Source organism: Aedes albopictus, chromosome 3 (assembly GCF_035046485.1).
Source record: "Aedes albopictus strain Foshan chromosome 3, AalbF5, whole genome shotgun sequence".
NCBI classification, from domain to species: domain Eukaryota; kingdom Metazoa; phylum Arthropoda; class Insecta; order Diptera; family Culicidae; genus Aedes; species Aedes albopictus.
In genome coordinates, this window is record NC_085138.1 from 49,609,750 (window position 1) to 49,628,006 (window position 18,257).

Sequence of the window (18,257 nt, forward strand, 5' to 3'; positions counted from 1 at the left end):
GGATCCAAGCCAGCGGATCGGTACACGCGCCCATCAGCTAAGATAGCTTTCGCATACATCCACTTCGGTCCATACATACGCTTGCAGAACTCTACGAAGCCTGCCTTCTGCTCCGCCGTCAGCTTGAACTGCTGTTTCGCCATTTCCGCTAAATGAAGTAAAATTTTGTTTATGATACACCATTGCGGAATCACTATATACAAGACAATAAATGTGATACGTAACACTACAAAAATAATAATAATCTTTATGAATTAAAATGAGCTCGAGGTCTTTTTGAGGCAAGCAACTCAGTTTTTGATAAACCGATCAGCATGATTTATGCACAGTTCATTTATATATTAATTTTTTTCCACATATATATTTTTGCAAAACCATACATTGTAAATGAATTGTTCTGAATAGTGATATTGTTCGTGCAGAAAATCGGATTTTTTTGACACGCGAAAATCGAAGTTTCTCCTAAACCGTGTATCGGACGAACGTCGGGCACAGTGCGCTGGATAGAGGGACAGATCCGCTGTCCATCGCACTACGTTCGACGTTAGGTTTCACGTATGGATTATTAAGCTTCAGGTTTCAACCGCGACGACAATATGTGGGTTCTAAGTGTTATTAGACTATGATACACCGTGGCATGTTGAAACGGGTGGGACAAGATGAAATGCGAAATTTTGAAATAGATTTCAATATAGCTTCAATTTTTTTCTTTCGTCAAAAGATTGTTTGAATTAAAAACTATGTATTATGGTATTCAAGCTGTTTTCCATCTTTGGATAACATCACGTTAACCCGGTGTTTCAACTTGCTCCGGAGTGTTTACCTTATTAATGTAGTTGCATGAAGTGGGTGACGAGGTACACATTACAGCGTGCTTAACTGTTGAACTTTAATATTTGAGGCTTCCGTTTGAGTAAAGCTTGGAATACATAACAAACTTTAACGTCGAATTATATGGTAGTTCACTCATGAGTAAAATATCGAGTTTGATTAAAACAGGTTCGGTTTGTGACTGCAAAGTTTTTAAAGGGTGATAGAGGACCATAAATGGTGAAAAAAAATGTGTAAAGGGTGATAGAGGACCATAAATGGTGAAAAAAAAATGTTCTACGCATATGGTCAAATCTCAACCGTTACGTAGTTATTGAACTTCCCATGTTTTTGACTATTATTTCCCTTCTTCTTCTTTTTTATGGCTCGACGTCCCCACTGGGACTTGGCCTGCCTCGCTTCAGCTTAGTGTTCTTTGAGCACTTCCACAGTTATTAATTTAAAGGCTTTCTTTGCCTGCCATTGCATGAATTTGTATATTGTGAGGCAAATACAATGATACACTATGCCCAGAAAGTCGAGAAAATTTTCCCGACCGGAACGGGAATCGAACCCGTCGTCTCCGGATTGGCGGATGGCTTAACCACTAGGCTAACTGGAGACTATTATTGCCCAAACTGGCTATAACTTTAAAATGGTCAAACTTATCGCAGTTTTTTAACCCTTATTCGAAAAATTATGGAAAGCTCAATAACTACGCGACGGTTGAGACTTGACCAAATGCATAGATCAATTTTTTTCACCATTTATGGTTCTCTGTCACCCTTTAAAAACTTTGCATTCAGGAACCTAACACCCTGTATAAGCTGTGTTCCAGACTAAAAGAGCGAACCCGTAGACAATCCTACACTCCCGATCAAGAAGAATTAAAATTGGATGAAGATGACAAAGATATCAACAAATCACTTTTCCATGTTTTACGATAGCGACCCCAAACTTTTGGCCGATGACATGAAGTGTTAATTTAGCAGTTGAAAGCTAATAGAAAATGGGTTATATTACCGCTCTCATCTTAAAATTTGGTCGACCCAATTGCCAGCGACACTGCCGTAATTTTATATTCATTTTTTAGAAAATTTGGCAACTTTGGATTAAGTTTACATACATATTTTTTTGAAAAAGTTTCTTTTCAATCATGTTCAAAGTTTCTTTGACTTAATCTTTTGAATGAGACCCAGGGTTTTGAAATCGGACGCAAATTGGCGAATATATGGGCCTAAAAAAATTACATGTTTTTGAGGGGGTGACCCCAAACTTTTGATCGGGAGTGTATATTAGAAGTGGATTCAGTTTCCAGTCCATATTCTAAAGATGACTCTACACTGATAAAATTCAAATGATTTTTATTATGTTTCTTAACACATATTTTATAAAAACCAACACTCAACACACCCATATCGATGTGGTATAATGTGTATTGTGACTGCTAATCCGATGCATAATTCAATTTCTTTCCGGCTTTCTTCGCGCTCAGTACCACAAAAATACTCCAGCTATTGCTTCATTCTCACGGATAGTATAGGATATAGATAGTAGAGTCAACATAGATCCGCGAAGATGATCAAACGAAATGTCAAAATCTGCATCCAAATGAGCATGACGTCACGATTCCAACAAAACTAATGGAACACATGACGTCATATTCAACTGTCGCACTTTCGAAAAATGAAGTGGCTTATTAAAAAAAAACTGAAATCAACGATGGTATTTACATTTTTCACAGTTTACTACAAATGGGATGTACTTGATGCTGTTGGATTTAAACTCATTTAAACTCATTGATGAAATATCCCAGTTTTAAGTGCAAAATTAGCGCACGCACCCTGTATATCAGATATGGCTGCTGTTACGAGTATAGACCTGAAGTTCTGAATTCTAAGGAAGTTTGGCTGACCTGGAATATCCCTATAGTGTCTATAACAATTTGGACGACCCTGAATATCACAAAGGTTTATAATAATATCAAGTAGACTTCATATTGATCCAGAAAGCGCGTTTAGTTCAACAGATATAGCTACTGTTACGAGTGTAGACCTGAAGGTCTGAACTCCAAGGTAGTTTGAATGGCCTGGAATTTCCCGGTAGTGTCTATAAATGACATTGTAGATTTCAAGTGCTTCAGGGATCCCAGTATATTATGTAATGTTATTATTTATGGCGGAAACATATAAAAGTATTCTTGTAGATTTGAAGGCCTTTACTACAGGACAGTTTGGAATATCTAGAACATCGCAGAATCCCAGCGGAAGTCAGGCCTACTACGGGCTCCAGAAGAAACTGCGGTCAAAAAAGATTCACCCCGCACCAAATGTACCGCATGTACAAGATGCTAATAAGACCGGTTGTTCTCTACGGACACGAGACATGGACGTTGCTCGAGGAGGGACCTGCAAGCACTCGGAGTTTTCGAGCGACGGGTGCTACACGTAACCGGAAATTGGCAGATTTTAATACAATGCGGTTTGAAGCATATACAAATATTGTATTAAGGCTTTGCAAATACAAAAATTGGTAGGTGGCAGTGTACCAAAAATTGTATTGGGTTCCTAGAATCTGGAAAAGGAAAATTTTGCATGTGTGCGTGTGCTCTGTTGCATTGGTTTCTCTTTATTTGTTCTATTTTTAGACTGGTCATGGCAGCAGCAGCGGCATCAATTACCAAAACATGTTTAAAAAGAAATATAGGCGGCGGCGGGAAACGATCCGAGACACTATAATAGTGATACACACACAGTACCTTGTGCTCTAACCAGCACGGCTACAACTGCACATGGATAGATGAGAGGCTGAAAGCCATAATTAACAACACAAACGTGGCTTGGTGATGGAAGTGATACAGCCGCCACACTGCACAATGGGCCCAGAGCCGTATTTACGAATACAAAACTGTTTAAGTTTTTAGACACATATTGTGTTTTAGAAAGTTTATTTTTAATTGTTAATTGTCCCCATTATTGTTATGTCAAACATCTGGTTAAACTGATTCAAAAATCTGCTTTCTAATAATTTTATTTACGATTCCATGATGGATGGTAATGGATCGTTTAATTGGAATTTCCACCAATAAGCTGCGCCAGAGATAAAGCAAATTATAAATTTCATATATCTCAGGACTCTCACCACTTAGAAAGATGGTGTCTTCGGCAATGTTATTCAGTTAGTCAAGAGCTTACAATTAATGGTCCACTTGTTTCAAAATTTCGTCACTAAGTGGCACTAGTTACACTTTTGCAAAATCATTTAAATAATTGATTTTTTTCGTGAAGTAATCAACAAGCTGTAAATTTTGTTTTCTTTGAACGTGTCTAAGTCAAGTCAAAGGTTTTTCAAAGAGCTATGTATTAGTCATAATTGTGCGACATCCAGAGATATAGCCATTTTACGAAGAACACTCAAGTTGCTCCAACTTCATGTAAAGTTATCCAATCGAGTCCAAATTTGTACCGTTTATAGCTAACTAGTTGTGCAACTGGCAGGTAAAATTTGAGAATATTTGGTCTACCTTAGAAAATATTACAGCTTGCTGAATATTTTCGAGATAATAAGAAAAAGTTGCATGCTTCAATTCATTTGCAACTAGCGCCGCCTACTGGCAGAACCTTGAACCAATCAGCTAATCAACTGAGAGGCCTTAACCAAGCTAACAACATCACCGAAGACATCAACTTTTTAAGTGATCAGAGTCCTGAGATATATATATATATATATATATATATATATATGGAACATAGGATTTGTATGCTCACTAGCGCCGCCTTGTGGTGGAATTTTGAAACAAACGGTCCATCATTTGTTAGCTCTTGACCAGCCAAATATTATTGCCGAAGACACCAACTCTCCAAGTAATTAGGATCATGAGATATTTGGTATTAACATTTCATCAGTGTTACATCTGTTTGTCTCTGGCATGACAGAATCACAGACAGCAAGACGTAGCACTTCCAAAATTTCCATACCGTATATCTTAGCACCATGATCACTTATATATTCGGTGTATTTGGCAAAGTTGTTAGGTCAACCAAGGTCTTACTTTTGATGGGCCATTTGATTCAAAATTCCACCACTAGGTAGCGCTGACGATAAATCAATTTTTATATTCCATATGTCTCAGGGCTCTGATCACTTAGAAAGTTGGTTTATAAAGGCCTTTCAGTTGATTAGCTGATTGGTTCAAGATTCTGCCAGTAGACGGCGCTAGTTGCAAATTAATTGAAGCATGCAACTTTTTCTTATTATCTCGAAAATATTCAGCAAGCTGTAAGTTTTTATAAAGTGTAGGGAAAATTCTCAAATTTTATCTGCTAGTTGCACAACTAATTAGCTATGAATGATACAAATTTGAGCTCGATTGGATAGTTTTACATGAAGTTAAAGCGACTCTAGTAAAATGTTTCATATTTGAGTGTTCTTCGTTAAACTGATATATCTCATGATTAAGTGAACCGAATGAAATGAAATTTTGCACATTTATGACTAATATATAGCTCATTGAAAAACCATTGACTTGACTTAAATACGTTCAAAGAAAACAAAATTACAGCTTTTTGATTACTTTACGAAAAAAATCGTTCATTTGCATAATTTTGGAAATGTGTAACTAGCGCTTCCTAGTGGCGAAATTTCGAAACAAGTGGACTGTAAGCCCTTGACCTACCAAACAACATTGTCGAAGACACCAACTTTGTAAGTGACCAGAGCTCTGAAATATATGAAATTTAAAATTTGCATGATCTCTAGCGCCGCGTAGTGGTATATACAATAGCATGCCAAGTTTGATAAATTGCCTAAAACATTTTTAGCAAGTTGTTGTTTGTAAAGTACACCAAAACTATTCAAATTTTAATTACTTGTTCCTCAACAAGTTAGATATAATTGGTAAATATTTGGTCTTGATTGATTAACTCTACACGAAATTAGAGCCCTTCTAGTAGAATACCTATTATTTGACTTCCGTTTATCAAATGACTGTTACTTAGGATTAAGCGAACCGAATTAAATTTTATTTTGAAAGTTTATGATTAATGTATTGGTCTTCATGTACAGTTGGACTCGACTAAAGTATGTACAAAGGGAAAAGAAGTTGCAACTTATTGAATACTTTTCAAAAAGTTCAAATCATTTGAATGTTTTTTTTTTGCAAATTTGCTACAACTTTGTGGAACACTTGAAATTGTATAGAGAATAATTAATCAGCAGATTTTTGGATAAGCCACACTCGAGTGATCGTACTCATTTCACAATAATGCAAAAAAAAAATGACAGAACTTGGCAGAAACATTTTTGTATTCGTAAATACGACTCTAAACCCATTGTGCACTGAAAAACCCGCATCCGGCAGTGTGCTGTTTATTAGTGGAAAATTCCTAGTAGACAATAGGACGCGAAGCTCAGCAGCGAAGCGAAAGTGGTTTTTAGAAACAAACCGGTTCAACTTCTCGGGTTTGAATAGCGCTGTTTGTGTGTAGTGGTATGGAACATGTGGAACCGTGTAGCGCATCTTAATACAACGAATAGATTATGATTGAACACATTTTCTGTACGTTTTTAATACATTAATTGGTAGAAAAGGCATATCTCAATTTTTGGTAGCCTTTCTTGTTTTGCGTGTAAGGACGATCTTCGGCGGTGTGCAGGAGAACGGTGTGTGGCAGAGAAGGATGAACCACGAACTCGCTGCACTTTTTTGTTCCTGAGTTATGGCCAATTTTGTGAAAAATGACCGTATGGGTTTTCAAAGAATAGGCTTATACGGTCATTTTCACAAAATTGGACATAACTCAGGGACAAAAAAAAAAGTACATCCTATAAGTTTCTGGAAGTTTATAATTAAAACTTTTCCGGGTTTTAGCGACTTTTTGTTTTTTTTTTTTCATATATTTTTGAGGTTGGCTTGGCAAAACTAATGTCGCTCCCCCTGGGGAAACCTTTTTTTTTTTAATTTGTTTGGATTCCTGCGAAAATTTAATTTCATTTTTATAAACAAAAACTTTGTTTCCACGAAGCATCGACGTGTCGGCGTGGCAATCGGCGGCGGCGGCGTGAAAACCGCCCGCCGATCGGCGCATCCCTCCTCAGAAAGCCTTACATCATCAAAATCAGAAATTTTTTGCAGCAGCACATATCTAGATGTCCACTTGTAATCCAATCATTAGAAAATAGTTAACTTTGTTCATAATTGTTTAAGAAGTCCCACGCCGAGTTCACGCCGAATGTTCGGCGCACACGTCTAGTATGGAGGAAATTTGAACATCCCTTGAATATATATATTTTTAATATTTCATACTAGTTTATTTGTGGACGCAATAGCACTTCACTTCGGTGAAATCATCGGGCATCGGGCTTTCTGTGTTACTTCCAGCAAATGCTGCATTTGGTTGTCTAAGAGTGACAGATTCTTTTCTGCATTGAAAAAAAATCGAAATTTTTGTCTGTGGTCTGAGTTTTTTTCGTCAATACTGTGTCTGGTTGTCTATGGTTGTCACTGTTTTTGTTCTCTGAATCTGATAGTAAAAAAGAATTAAAGTGTCATATATTCAAAACAATGCTGTGTCTGGTTTTCTAAGGTTGTCACTGGTTTTGTTCTCTGCATCTGATAGTAAAAAATATTTGAAGTATCAAATATTTAAAAAAAAAATCAAAATTTTCAATGTCTGTTGTCTGTGATTTTTTTTATCAAATGCTGTGTCTGGTTGTCTAAGGTTGTCACTTGTTTTGTTCTCTACATCTGATAGTTAAAAAACCATTAAAGTGTCAAATATTCAAAAGAAATCAAAATTTTGAACGTCTGTTGTCTGTGGTTTTTTCATCAAATGCTGTGTCTGGTTGTCTATGATTGTCACCGGTTTTGTTCTCTGCATGTGATTATCAAAAATAATTAAAGTGTCAAATATTTATTTAAAAAATAAACGAAACTATCAACGTCTGTTGTCTGTGATTTTTTTTTCATCAATTGCTGTGTCTGGTTGTCTAAGGTTGTCACTGGTTTTATTTTCTACATCTGGTAGTATAAAAGAATTGAAGTGTCAAATATTTAAAAAAATCAAAACTTTCAACGTCTGTTGTCTGTGCTTTTTCATCAAATGCTGTGTCTGGTTGTCTAAGGTTGTTACTGAATTTGTTCTCTGCATCTGATAGTAAAAGAGAATTAAAGTGTCAAATATTCAAAAACAAATCAAAATTTTCAATGTCTGTTGTCTGTGATTTTTTTTATCAAATGCTGTGTCTGGTTGTCTAAGGTTGTCACTGGTTTTGTTCTCTACATCTGATAGTAAAAAAAAACATTGTACATACAACAGTAACATCTAAGGTTGTTACTGAATTTGTTCTCTGCATCTGATAGTAAAAGAGAATTAAAGTGTCAAATATTCAAAAACAAATCAAAATTTTCAATGTCTGTTGTCTGTGATTTTTTTTATCAAATGCTGTGTCTGGTTGTCTAAGGTTGTCACTGGTTTTGTTCTCTACATCTGATAGTGAAAAAACATTAAAGTGTCAAATATTAAAAAAAAAATCAAAATTTTCAACGTCTGTTGTCTGTGGTTTTTTCATCATATGCTGTGTCTGGTTGTCTAAGGTTGTTACTGAATTTGTTCTCTGCATCTGATAGTAAAAGAGAATTAAAATGTCAAATATTCAAAAACATATCAAAATTTTCAATGTCTGTTGTCTGTGATTTTTTTTATCAAATGCTGTGGCTGGTTGTCTAAGGTTGTCACTGGTTTTGTTCTCTACATCTGATAGTAAAAAAAACATTTAAAGTGTCAAATATTCAAAAATAAATCAAAATTTTCAACGTCTGTTGTCTGTGGTTTTTTCATCAAATGCTGTGTCTGGTTGTCTATGATTGTCACCGGTTTTGTTCTCTGCATCTGATTATCAAAAATAATTAAGGTGTCAAATATTTATTTAAAAAATAAACGAAACTATCAACGTCTGTTGTCTGTGATTTTTTTTTCATCAATTGCTGTGTCTGGTTGTCTAAGGTTGTCACTGGTTTTATTTTCTACATCTGATAGTATAAAAGAATTGAAGTGTCAAATATTTTAAAAAAATCAAAATTTTCATCGTCTGTTGTCTGTGATTTTTTCATCAAATGCTGTGTCTGGTTGTCTAAGGTTGTTACTGAATTTGTTCTCTGCATCTGATAGTAAAAGAGAATTAAAGTGTCAAATATTCAAAAACAAATCAAAATTTTCAATGTCTGTTGTCTGTGATTTTTTTTTTATCAAATGCTGTGTCTGGTTGTCTAAGGTTGTCACTGGTTTTGTTCTCTACATCTGATAGTAAAAAAAACATTTAAAGTGTCAAATATTCAAAAACAAATCAAAATTTTCAATGTCTGTTGTCTGTGATTTTTTTTTATCAAATGCTGTGTCTGGTTGTCTAAGGTTGTTACTGAATTTGTTCTCTGCATCTGATAGTAAAAGAGAATTAAAGTGTCATATATTCAAAAACAAATCAAAATTTTCAATGTCTGTTGTCTGTGATTTTTTTATCAAATGCTGTGGCTGGTTGTCTAAGGTTGTCACTGGTTTTGTTCTCTACATCTGATAGTAAAAAAAACATTTAAAGTGTCAAATATTCAAAAATAAATCAAAATTTTCAACGTCTGTTGTCTGTGGTTTTTTCATCAAATGCTGTGTCTGGTTGTCTATGATTGTCACCGGTTTTGTTCTCTGCATCTGATTATCAAAAATAATTTAAGTGTCAAATATTTATTTAAAAAATAAACGAAACTATCAACGTCTGTTGTCTGTGATTTTTTTTTTCATCAATTGCTGTGTCTGGTTGTCTAAGGTTGTCACTGGTTTTATTTTCTACATCTGATAGTATAAAAGAATTGAAGTGTCAAATATTTTAAAAAAATCAAAATTTTCAACGTCTGTTGTCTGTGATTTTTTCATCAAATGCTGTGTCTGGTTGTCTAAGGTTGTTACTGAATTTGTTCTCTGCATCTGATAGTAAAAGAGAATTAAAGTGTCAAATATTCAAAAACAAATCAAAATTTTCAATGTCTGTTGTCTGTGATTTTTTTTTTATCAAATGCTGTGTCTGGTTGTCTAAGGTTGTCCCTGGTTTTGTTCTCTACAACTGATAGTAAAAAAAACATTTAAAGTGTCAAATATTCAAAAACAAATCAAAATTTTCAATGTCTGTTGTCTGTGATTTTTTTTATCAAATGCTGTCTGGTTGTCTAAGGTTGTCACTGGTTTTGTTCTCTACATCTGATAGTAAAAAAAAACATTGTACATACAACAGTAACATCTAAGGTTGTTACTGAATTTGTTCTCTGCATCTGATAGTAAAAGAGAATTAAAGTGTCAAATATTCAAAAACAAATCAAAATTTTCAATGTCTGTTGTCTGTGATTTTTTTTATCAAATGCTGTGTCTGGTTGTCTAAGGTTGTCACTGGTTTTGTTCTCTACATCTGATAGTAAAAAAACATTAAAGTGTCAAATATTAAAAAAAAAATCAAAATTTTCAACGTCTGTTGTCTGTGGTTTTTTCATCATATGCTGTGTCTGGTTGTCTAAGGTTGTTACTGAATTTGTTCTCTGCATCTGATAGTAAAAGAGAATTAAAATGTCAAATATTCAAAAACATATCAAAATTTTCAATGTCTGTTGTCTGTGATTTTTTTTATCAAATGCTGTGGCTGGTTGTCTAAGGTTGTCACTGGTTTTGTTCTCTACATCTGATAGTGAAAAAAACATTTAAAGTGTCAAATATTCAAAAATAAATCAAAATTTTCAACGTCTGTTGTCTGTGGTTTTTTCATCAAATGCTGTGTCTGGTTGTCTATGATTGTCACCGGTTTTGTTCTCTGCATCTGATTATCAAAAATAATTAAAGTGTCAAATATTTATTTAAAAAATAAACGAAACTATCAACGTCTGTTGTCTGTGATTTTTTTTTCATCAATTGCTGTGTCTGGTTGTCTAAGGTTGTCACTGGTTTTATTTTCTACATCTGATAGTATAAAAGAATTGAAGTGTCAAATATTTTAAAAAAATCAAAATTTTCAACGTCTGTTGTCTGTGATTTTTTCATCAAATGCTGTGTCTGGTTGTCTAAGGTTGTTACTGAATTTGTTCTCTGCATCTGATAGTAAAAGAGAATTAAAGTGTCAAATATTCAAAAACAAATCAAAATTTTCAATGTCTGTTGTCTGTGATTTTTTTTTTATCAAATGCTGTGTCTGGTTGTCTAAGGTTGTCACTGGTTTTGTTCTCTACAACTGATAGTAAAAAAAACATTTAAAGTGTCAAATATTCAAAAACAAATCAAAATTTTCAATGTCTGTTGTCTGTGATTTTTTTTTATCAAATGCTGTGTCTGGTTGTCTAAGGTTGTCACTGGTTTTGTTCTCTACATCTGATAGTAAAAAAAACATTTAAAGTGTCAAATATTCAAAAATAAATCAAAATTTTCAACGTCTGTTGTCTGTGGTTTTTTCATCAAATGCTGTGTCTGGTTGTCTAAGGTTGTTACTGAGTTTGTTCTCTGCATCTGATAGTAAAAAAATATATTTTTTGGGAGAATTTCCCTGCGTGCTGCGTCTGGTTGGCTAGTCACCGGACAGACAAACAGGGCTATTATTTATATATATAAATATAAATATAAATAATAAAATAAAAATATATATGATGATGATGAAATGGAAATGGATTCCCGCAAGGAATTCAAACCTAAATTTTCGCTCCCTAACCTCAGAAATGATCGCCAATTTGCTACGAAAATGTACCATCAAAACAAAAAACGAAATATACAAAAAATAAATAAATTGATACTCACTGGATTTCACTTCGAACACAGCCAATGCTGCAATTCACATAAAAAAAATCACAAAATAAATTTCCGTTTTCACAATATTACAAAAATACAAAATGGTTTGAACACGGAACACTACTTACTCCTCGAACAGTTCGACAAAGATAAAGTTCAAGTTTCCACGAACGATGTTACGAATTAAGAAAAGCGCGCCAAATCAGAGTTCATTCACTGGAAATGTAAAACACGCTAAAATTGACATACCCAGTGATTGAAAAATCTATTCCTTAGCTGTTTTTTTTTTTTTAATAATTCCAAATAAAATTTGATTCTGTTTATTGAAAATCACAACTGTTACATGTAATGGTTAAAAAAAACATTGTCATTGAAATCTTTGCAATAATCTATTTTACGCGTCGATTTTATGAATGAAAATTTGACAGGAGGTGGCGTTCTAACCTGGGAAAATTAATATTCTCATCAACATTGTTGTCATTCCGTAAAATGGCTCATAGCCATTGTAAAAGTTAGCATTAAATGGTATTTCTCTAAACGAATGTTGTTGAGTATCAAGAGAAAAGACACAACCGGCTGTACGCTATTTATTTAAAATATAAGATCGCTACCACACCGTGTGCAGCTCGCAATGCCACGCAATGCAGCGTGAATTTACGCTCGTGTGCATTGGCCTTAGGCTTTCTTTGCAGTTTAACTGAATCTTCAGTAACAGATGACATAATTTAGGTTTTCAAAAATAATAAATTAAAACTACGCGTGGTTCCTGTGGGGTATGCGTTGACATTGCGTGCTGCGGTAGCGTTGCGTTCTCACGTGCATCCTCTCATTTGAGTGTGTGTAAATAACTCAAGACCTGGTGAGCACGCCCGTGTGCATCGGCTCTAAAAACAAATGACAATTTGTGTGAAATCTGATTGAAATAATATAACCGTGGGATGCTTGAATGATCTACATGAATGAATGAAACTTCCGTTCATTTAATGTCAACAGTACCGCTGTAAGCCAATTCGCTGGAAGACACGTACACGCTAAAAATACATCACAATAAGCACGACTGACACAAACATGAATTACACACGGGGAATTCAGATTACCCTAAAAATACGTCGAAAGAGCAAAAAAAATTAATCCGCTTGAACTTTTTAGGGTTCGTTCGATTATTACGTAACGCTTAGAGGGAGGGAGGGGGTCTAGCGCTGTGTTACACTTTCTACAAAAATTCAAAATTACCCAGACATAAGTTGTTACATGGGGGGAGGGAGGGGTTTAAAATTGATGAATTTTGAGTTACGTAATATGCGAATGATTATCCATCAGTGGGTAGTTTCCTCGTTCACCCTCTCACAAAGTTGTCAAAAACAATGCAAAAAGCAGCTCTTTAGCCGATATTGTTCGTGCAGTTGAAAATCGGAATTTTTGACACGCGAAAATCGATGTTTCTCTTACCGTGTGTCGGACGTACGTCGGACACAGTGCGCTGGATAGAGGGCCAGGTCCGCTGTCCAGCGCACTACGTCCGACGTTAGGTTTGACGTATATGGATTTTGAGAAAATTCGATTGTCGGGTGTGGGGAAACTTCGGGTTTCAACCGCGACGACAATATTCTCAATTTAGTTGAAATTCGGAGTTTTTGACTACCGAAGTATGGTTTTTCTCCAAATCCATGAGTCGGACCTAACTTTGGAAGTGGTGCGCTGTATAGTAAACCTGGGCCTGTATAGTAAGATTTTTATACTCAAAAGATACTTTTCGCCAGAATTGTATCTCAGACGGTAGATAATACATCCAGCTAGATGCCTACGGGTGCCATTTTGCCGGTTAGGCTCTGAATTTTTCGAAATAGTGTCTCACAAACTCTTATTTTTCTATGCTCATAACACTTAGACGCTCTATACCAACTATTACAAAAATTCCCACTTTTTTAAACTATACAAACTTTTTAAAAAATTCCCACTTTTTCAAAAAACACCTCTCTGGAAAACTCTCAGATGGTAGATACTACATCCAGCTAGATGCCTACGGGTGTCATTTTGCCAGTCAGGCTCCGAATTTTTCGGAATAGTGACTCAAAAATACTTATTTTTCTATGCTCACCACATATATGTGTTCTATACCAACTATTTCAAAAATTCCCACTTTTTCAAAAAAACACCTCTCTGGAAAACTCTCAGATGGTAGATAATACATCCAGCTAGATGCCTACGGGTGCCATTTTGCCAGTCGGGCTCTGAATTTTTCGGAATAGTGACTCAAAAATACTTATTTTTCTACGCTCATAACACTTAGATGCTCTATACCAACTATTTCAAAAATTCCCACTTTTTCAAAAAACACCTCTCTGGAAAACTCTCAGATGGTAGATACTACATCCAGCTAGATGCCTATGGGTGCCATTTTGCCAGTTAGGCTCTGAATTTTTCAGAATAGTGACTCAAAAATACTTATTTTTCTATGCTCACCACATATATGTGCTCTATACCAACTATTTCAAAAATTCCCACTTTTTCAAAAAACACCTCTCTGGAAAACTCTCAGATGGTAGATACTACATCCAGCTAGATGCCTACGGGTGCCATTTTGCCAGTCAGGCTCTGAATTTTTTGGAATAGTGTCTCAAAAATATTTATTTTTCTACGCTCATAACACTTACATGCTCTATACCAACTATTTCAAAAATTCCCACTTTTTCAAAAAACACCTCTCTGGAAAACTCTCAGATGGTAGATACTACATCCAGCTAGATGCCTACCGGTGCCATTTTGCCAGTTAGGCTCTGAATTTTTCGGAATAGTGACTCAAAAATACTTATTTTTCTATGCTCACCACATATATGTGCTCTATACCAACTATTTCAAAAATTCCCACTTTTTCAAAAAACACCTCTCTGGAAAACTCTCAGATGGTAGATAATACATCCAGCTAGATGCCTACGGGTGCCATTTTGCCAGTCGGGCTCTGAATTTTTCGGAATAGTGTCTCAAAAATACTTATTTTTCTACGCTCATAACACTTAGATGCTCTATACCAACTATTTCAAAAATTCCCACTTTTTCAAAAAACACCTCTCTGGAAAAATCTCAGATGGTAGATAATACATCCAGCTAGATGCCTACGGGTGCCATTTTGCCAGTCGGGCTCTGAATTTTTCGGAATAGTGACTCAAAAATACTTATTTTTCTACGCTCATAACACTTAGATGCTCTATACCAACTATTTCAAAAATTCCCACTTTTTCAAAAAACACCTCTCTGGAAAACTCTCAGATGGTAGATACTACATCCAGCTAGATGCCTATGGGTGCCATTTTGCCAGTTAGGCTCTGAATTTTTCGGAATAGTGTCTCAAAAATATTCATTTTTCTACGCTCATAACACTTAGATGCTCTATACCAACTATTTCAAAAATTCCCACTTATTCAAAAAACACCTCTCTGGAAAACTCTCAGATGGTAGATAATACATCCAGCTAGATGCCTACCGGTGCCATTTTGCCAGTCAGGCTCTGAATTTTTCGGAATAGTGACTCAAAAATACTTATTTTTCTATGCTCACCACATATATGTGCTCTATACCAACTATTTCAAAAATTCCCAATTTTTCAAAAAACACCTCTCTGGAAAACTCTCAGATGGTAGATAATACATCCAGCTAGATGCCTACGGGTGCCATTTTGCCAGTCGGGCTCTGAATTTTTCGGAATAGTGACTCAAAAATACTTATTTTTCTACGCTCACCACATATATGTGCTCTATACCAACTATTTCAAAAATTCCCACTTTTTCAAAAAACACCTCTCTGGAAAACTCTCAGATGGTAGATAATACATCCAGCTAGATGCCTACGGGTGCCATTTTGCCAGTCAGGCTCCGAATTTTTCGGAATAGTGTCTCAAAAATACTTATTTTTCTACGCTCATAACACTTAGATGCTCTATACCAACTATTTCAAAAATTCCCACTTTTTCAAAAAACACCTCTCTGGAAAACTCTCAGATGGTAGATAATACATCCAGCTAGATGCCTACGGGTGCCATTTTGCCAGTCGGGCTCTGAATTTTTCGGAATAGTGACTCAAAAATACTTATTTTTCTACGCTCACCACATATATGTGCTCTATACCAACTATTTCAAAAATTCCCACTTTTTCAAAAAACACCTCTCTGGAAAACTCTCAGATGGTAGATACTACATCCAGCTAGATGCCTACCGGTGCCATTTTGCCAGTCGGGCTCTGAATTTTTCGGAATAGTGACTCAAAAATACTTATTTTTCCATGCTCACCACATATATGTGCTCTATACCAACTATTTCAAAAATTCCCACTTTTTCAAAAAACACCTCTCTGGAAAACTCTCAGATGGTAGATACTACATCCAGCTAGATGCCTACGGGTGCCATTTTGCCAGTCAGGCTCTGAATTTTTTGGAATAGTGTCTCAAAAATATTTATTTTTCTACGCTCATAACACTTACATGCTCTATACCAACTATTTCAAAAATTCCCACTTTTTCAAAAAACACCTCTCTGGAAAACTCTTAGATGGTAGATACTACATCCAGCTAGATGCCTACCGGTGCCATTTTGCCAGTAAGGCTCTGAATTTTTCGGAATAGTGACTCAAAAATACTTATTTTTCTATGCTCACCACATATATGTGCTCTATACCAACTATTTCAAAAATTCCCACTTTTTCAAAAAACACCTCTCTGGAAAACTCTCAGATGGTAGATAATACATCCAGCTAGATGCCTACGGGTGCCATTTTGCCAGTCAGGCTCTGAATTTTTCGGAATAGTGTCTCAAAAATACTTATTTTTCTACGCTCACCACATATATGTGCTCTATACCAACTATTTCAAAAATTCCCACTTTTTCAAAAAACACCTCTGTGGAAAACTCTCAGATGGTAGATAATACATCCAGCTAGATGCCTACGGGTGCCATTTTGCCAGTCAGGCTCCGAATTTTTCGGAATAGTGTCTCAAAAATACTTATTTTTCTACGCTCATAACACTTAGATGCTCTATACCAACTATTTCAAAAATTCCCACTTTTTCAAAAAACACCTCTCTGGAAAACTCTCAGATGGTAGATAATACATCCAGCTAGATGCCTACGGGTGCCATTTTGCCAGTCGGGCTCTGAATTTTTCGGAATAGTGTCTCAAAAATACTTATTTTTCTACGCTCATAACACTTAGATGCTCTATACCAACTATTTCAAAAATTCCCACTTTTTCAAAAAACACCTCTCTGGAAAACTCTCAGATGGTAGATACTACATCCAGCTAGATGCCTACCGGTGCCATTTTGCCAGTTAGGCTCTGAATTTTTCGGAATAGTGACTCAAAAATACTTATTTTTCCATGCTCACCACATATATGTGCTCTATACCAACTATTTCAAAAATTCCCACTTTTTCAAAAAACACCTCTCTGGAAAACTCTCAGATGGTAGATAATACATCCAGCTAGATGCCTACGGGTGCCATTTTGCCAGTTAGGCTCCGGATTTTTCGGAATAGTGTCTCAAAAATACTTATTTTTCTACGCTCATAACACTTAGAAAACTCTCAGATGGTAGATACTACATCCAGCTAGATGCCTACCGGTGCCATTTTGCCAGTTAGGCTCTGAATTTTTCGGAATAGTGACTCAAAAATACTTATTTTTCCATGCTCACCACATATATGTGCTCTATACCAACTATTTCAAAAATTCCCACTTTTTCAAAAAACACCTCTCTGGAAAACTCTCAGATGGTAGATAATACATCCAGCTAGATGCCTACGGGTGCCATTTTGCCAGTTAGGCTCCGAATTTTTCGGAATAGTGTCTCAAAAATACTTATTTTTCTACGCTCATAACACTTAGATGCTCTATACCAACTATTTCAAAAATTCCCACTTTTTCAAAAAACACCTTTCTGGAAAACTCTCAGATGGTAGATACTACATCCAGCTAGATGCCTATGGGTGCCATTTTGCCAGTTAGGCTCTGAATTTTTCGGAATAGTGACTCAAAAATACTTATTTTTCCATGCTCACCACATATATGTGCTCTATACCAACTATTTCAAAAATTCCCACTTTTTCAAAAAACACCTCTCTGGAAAACTCTCAGATGGTAGATAATACATCCAGCTAGATGCCTACGGGTGCCATTTTGCCAGTCGGGCTCTGAATTTTTCGGAATAGTGTCTCAAAAATACTTATTTTTCTACGCTCATAACACTTAGATGCTCTATACCAACTATTTCAAAAATTCCCACTTTTTCAAAAAACACCTCTCTGGAAAACTCTCAGATGGTAGATACTACATCCAGCTAGATGCCTACGGGTGCCATTTTGCCAGTCAGGCTCTGAATTTTTTGGAATAGTGTCTCAAAAATATTTATTTTTCTACGCTCATAACACTTACATGCTCTATACCAACTATTTCAAAAATTCCCACTTTTTCAAAAAACACCTCTCTGGAAAACTCTCAGATGGTAGATACTACATCCAGCTAGATGCCTACCGGTGCCATTTTGCCAGTTAGGCTCTGAATTTTTCGGAATAGTGACTCAAAAATACTTATTTTTCTATGCTCACCACATATATGTGCTCTATACCAACTATTTCAAAAATTCCCACTTTT

General features: G+C 35.6%; 1 long non-coding RNA gene across 1 annotated transcript; it reads left to right on the forward strand.

Moving 5' to 3' along the window:
- The first annotated feature begins 9,759 nt into the window (after positions 1-9,759).
- On the forward strand, positions 9,760-11,453 carry LOC134289817 (uncharacterized). Its single transcript, XR_009998693.1, has 2 exons — positions 9,760-9,895; positions 10,101-11,453. It is a non-coding gene; the product is annotated as an uncharacterized LOC134289817 (long non-coding RNA).
- Positions 11,454-18,257: the final 6,804 nt, after the last annotated feature.